Source organism: Saccostrea cucullata, unplaced genomic scaffold (genome assembly GCF_032062105.1).
Source record: "Saccostrea cucullata isolate Sc308-1 unplaced genomic scaffold, CSIRO_AGI_Scuc_v1 ctg21346, whole genome shotgun sequence".
NCBI lineage: Eukaryota > Metazoa > Mollusca > Bivalvia > Ostreida > Ostreidae > Saccostrea > Saccostrea cuccullata.
Window position 1 is genome coordinate 1762 of NW_026936129.1, and position 5116 is coordinate 6877.

Sequence of the window (5116 nt, forward strand, 5' to 3'; positions counted from 1 at the left end):
TTTCAAAGAAATCATGTATTTTCACAATATATAATCAATAGAGCCCCACCCTAACACCAGAGCCACAGACCCTGGGGCCATAAAATTCACAATTTTGGTAGAGGCACTCTTGCTTATCATAACTATGTACTTAGTTGGTTTATTTAATACCTAGGAGCAGAGAAGAAGATTTTCAAAGAAATAATGCATTTTCACTATATACTTATTTAGCCCCACTCTAGCACTAGAACCCCTGACCCCAGGGCCATGAATTTCACAATTTTGGTAGAGGACTCAATGCTGATTACAATCATGCAAACAGTTTGACTGCTTGATGTCCAGAAGTAAAGAAGAAGATTTTAAAGATTGCATTAATTTTAGTGGTTTTGGCCCCACCCCTCAGGCCCCAGGGGGGCTGGGATATGAAATTCACAATTTTAGTTCCCCCTTTACCCATAGATGCTTTGTGCCAAATTTGGTTGAAATTGGTTTAGTGGTTGCAGAGAAGAAGCTGAAAATGTTCAAATGTTAACACACGACGGACGACGACGGACGAAACGGATAGCAATAGGTCACTCAGGTGACCTGAAACCCAACTTCATAAACAATACGTTCAATTTTTTAAGTACTCACCTTTATTTCATCTGGATGAATAAAGTTTCGTAGACTAGCGTTTTTTGGTACAATCGTTTGTTAAAAAAATTATATATTTCTGAAAATAATAAACTATTTCAAACTATCAACGATATATGATGAATTGAAAAATAGTTCATAATGGATTACTGGAATATTGGCAGGATTAAGTAAATAGTTTTGGATTAAGAGAATTTACAGATTTCATTTAACGTAACGTTAAAATCAGTAATGACGTGATGACGTCGCTACGTCAAAAGTTGTAATTATGGAAGAAAATGCACTTTTCCCAAACCTCTGGCGGAAAAACGGTAAGAGATAATTCTAAAAAATAAAATGATTTTGAAAGGACACATCGTGGGCATGTTTGTAAAAAACTTCAACCAGATTTAGAGACAGGGCCGCCTAGTTATGCATACCGTACCGTTCTTTGCATTTCTATAGCTTAAGATAGTACAGTGAAAATTCATTCTTTCTCATTCATTCTCATAAATAATGACCTTGATGAAATTTTAATATTTCATGCATATTATGTTATTTCAGTTCCAGGGGATAAACTATTTAAGAATGTATGACTAAGATAATGTTTTATGTAAGCTACCCACCTGCACTACTCTGGGGTGGGGATCTTCTTCCTCGGGGACAGATGGGGGTCTGCAAAATGGAGACAGTGTATGTTACATACTATACAGTTTATTCTATAGTCAGTAAAATCAAGGCATATCAAATAAACATTCCAAAACTGTGTGCATAAAAAGTGATGTGCCTGATTTTATATTACCAATATATACAATACATGTATATATATCATCCAATATGGACTATGAAAATGATGAAATTTTACTACATATATGAACTTTTATAACTTAAATAAAGGATACTTTTCGATTATTTTATGATTAGAATGAGAAATATTCAGAGAAAACAGAAATGGCAGAGAGGAATGAAGCTCACATATATCTGGATACATTACATGCATATCTGTACATATCTTTAGTTTTCTACTTCATCTTGAGAAAATATTTAATTTGGGATGTTTTTACCATATATGTTTTTGGATTTATTTAGAATTCAATTTTAATTCTATATTTTAACTTATCTTTTCCTTATCAATACATATACATTACAGCTATTTTCCATTAAAATGAAATTTAATACATGTACTTAAATCACTATACAACATGTACAGTAAAATAAGACATTTTTAAGAGGTTACACTTTCATAAAATCTTTGAGAAATATATATATATATATATATATATATATATATATATATATATATATATATATATATATATATATATGTGAATTCAATATTGCAGACACATTGGAAATCATTTTCAGTGGACTAAATTTTACTAAGAATTGACTATATTCTAATTCAACGTTGGGCTTGCAAAGCTGAAAGACTGACTTAATATTCTAAGAGCTTTTTAGAGCTGTAATAAAATCAAAGAAAGGATTGAACAAAAATGATTGAATTCATTAAAACATTAATAATTTGTAATGCATAATCAATAAAGCCAGCTTTGCCATCTAAAAGCAATTTTTAAAAAATGACAAAAAACACTCAAGCTAAAAGCTGCAGTAATCTTAACTATACAACAGCAAGTACGTACATAAAATCTTTTGCCAGATCAGTTGGTTTGACATAACGCTTTGTAAAGCTTGTAAAATTGCAAGGATATATTATACTAAACATGCTGTACAACATGTGCATGTGTTATCAATGTGTGTGATATTATACTCAACCAAGTCTTCAAGCAATTTCAGCATTCTTATTGCTTACAAACATGTTTAATAGACTTCTCCACATTTGGTACCATACAATGAAATCCAAATTTAAGGACAGATTTAGATAAGAGAAGAAATATTTCAAAAATTAAGTGCCTGCAGTTAACGGGTCAGTAATTGAAATAATGGATTCATTTAGTTGATGAAGACTAGGTGTTTACATATGTGCATGCAACATGCCTCTACACATGCCTGTGATTTAAGATACATGTACATATATTACATGGGTGAATTCATTCAAAAAAAGCTTTTTATTCACTGCACTCCTACCTATACCAAAGTTAATTGCCTAATAGGGGATTTATTTTGTCTTGGGTTGATGACTGATTTATATATTAACTCATAAAATGAAATTACTTGCTGATATTTCTAAACTGTTGAAATACATGTAAAAAAAAATCTTAACCAACAGTCTATTTGCAAATTTTGATATCCATATTAAGTCAGTTCACAAAATTAAGTTCATGCTCAAAACAAAGAATCTAGAAAAAATGTTGAGGTCTCCTAACTGATTGTTACTGAAGAGTATGTTCTGAGTGTGATCATTAAACAGAGGCAGGCTACTGTCCAATAAGTTGAACTCATTACAATTTACAAATTTTTCACCTATTACACTTGAAGATTGCATCGTGTAAATTTTATGGCCATTATAATGACCCTGCTTGCATATACAACCTGTTGTTTGGCTTGACTGACAAGTTTCCCACTAATTATTAATGAAGCCAATGTTTGTAATGGTATACTTTTTTGAATACATATTACTTGATCAGTATCTTTAGAGGACTGACTGTGTGCTAGGTCTACAGGAGATGCTTACTCCTCCTCGGCACCTGATTCTATATTTAGATCCTCCAGAAGTCCGTGCTTTTCCATCACATACTGTTAAACATTCTATCTAGATGTAGTGATACAAACTTGCAGGGTGTTACTTAAGTGCATTTATGCAGTAGTGGAGTTAATGCTAAATAGCTTTCTACTTTTTAAATATTCCAGGAATTTTGTGAATGTTGCAAACTCTATACATGAACATGGTGTGAACTGGTGAGTAAATGATTAAAACAAAATTTTACAGAGCAGCCAGTAAATGAAAGTGTTTCTCTGTTCTAGCGGCTGAACACCATAAACCTGTGGACAGACAAACACATGACCACACACAATGTAACAGTGGTTCTGACTGGTTCAAATATTACAGCAACCTTTCAAAAAAACTAATAAAGCCTGCAATGCATTCTCATTAATAGAATAAACAGGCAGCATGGACTCAGTCATGAAAATTTAATTATGTGAAAATAATTTTGCAAATACATTGCTATCTGTGCTACCAATTCAAGTTCATAAACTATAGATAAAAAAAAAAAGATTTAAGATTCCTGTAATATTGTTGAGTCTACCAGAACCACAAAGTTGTATCATATATTAAATTAGCTAGAGTCACATGAAGTTAGGAGCCACACCAGGACAAATACTCACTTGACTGGCAATAACCGCTCATCGTAGGGGGTTCTAGGAGGGGGAGGGGAGTCACTGGACGGCTTTGTCTCTACTGATTTACAAAGAAAATTGGTCAGTCTATCAGTTCAGTGAAAATCTTATCGGGGTATAAATAACATGGAAAGTTCTGGTATACTGCTCTTCATAGATTTGTCTGTTTTTTTTGGGTAAACTAATTGACTATAAATAGAATAATTACAAACCAAGAAAAGGGACAATAACTTTCACATTGCAAAGTGCAGATGTCGAGAAAACATTTACAGAACCATTTACAAGAACTTCTTTTACATAAAAGGATTAAAAGATTTCTCTGTTGTTCATTATAATTTCAAATGGGAATTTACAAAATTTTGCCTCTACACTCAAATTCAAGAACTGAAAACAAATATCGGTAGACAAATATTCCCTTTCGAAAACTATGAAACATATTTGATTGCGCCCATGACAAAAGGGTCCTTATGGCATATTTGCTAAAACAGAGAAATAACGTCATAAAGATGTGACGTTGCAGAATGACGGTGAACTTCGACGCAGATTTTTTTAACCACGTGTTTTGACGATGCATTTTCGTGATGTTTTTATCGCTGTTTCCAACATGTGGAATTTATTTTCATTTATAAATCAATTTAATCAATATCTGAATCACTAATCCATTGATTTTTAAAAGATATTAATAAAGACATTTAGAACTGGTTTCTTACCAAACATTATTAAATACGTCTCTATAATATCAATAGTTTTCCTACATGCATAAATGTATAGAAGCTGTAGACAAGGTGTTTTCTGATAGGATAATGAACCTTTTTACTCTAGATAAATTTTATTTACATATTCATAACATTTTTAGAATACATCTTAGACTGGGTATATCGTAAAAAAAATTGCAAAGGAAAATATTGTCTTCCTACTTCTTTTAGATCCGCTCCACCACTCTCAATTTACATCGCGATCGCGTCGATCACACGTAAACATTGATTCCTCGGTGTATACTGCTTAAACCGTTGTTAAACTGTTTGTACAAATGTTGAAACTAAACATACATCTTCCACGGTTTTACAAATCTAGCAAAAATGTGTAAGAACGATAGTCAAAATATTTGTATTTTCTATAAATAAAAATAGGAGAAATAACTCTGATGTAAACAATCGATGAAACACAGTAACAGGGGTACCAGACAGGGACATTCATTTTAGCTATTGCGTACTTTTTCACATTTCAG

At 32.2% G+C, this 5116-nt stretch overlaps 1 long non-coding RNA gene across 1 annotated transcript; it reads right to left on the bottom strand.

The window, feature by feature from the left end:
* Window positions 1–1234: 1234 nt before the first annotated feature.
* On the bottom strand, window positions 1235–3944 carry LOC134244836 (uncharacterized). Its single transcript, XR_009987292.1, has 3 exons — window positions 3877–3944; window positions 2232–2279; window positions 1235–1266 (listed from the first exon to the last, which is right to left on the bottom strand). It is a non-coding gene; the product is annotated as an uncharacterized LOC134244836 (long non-coding RNA).
* Between the last annotated feature and the right edge of the window lie 1172 nt (window positions 3945–5116).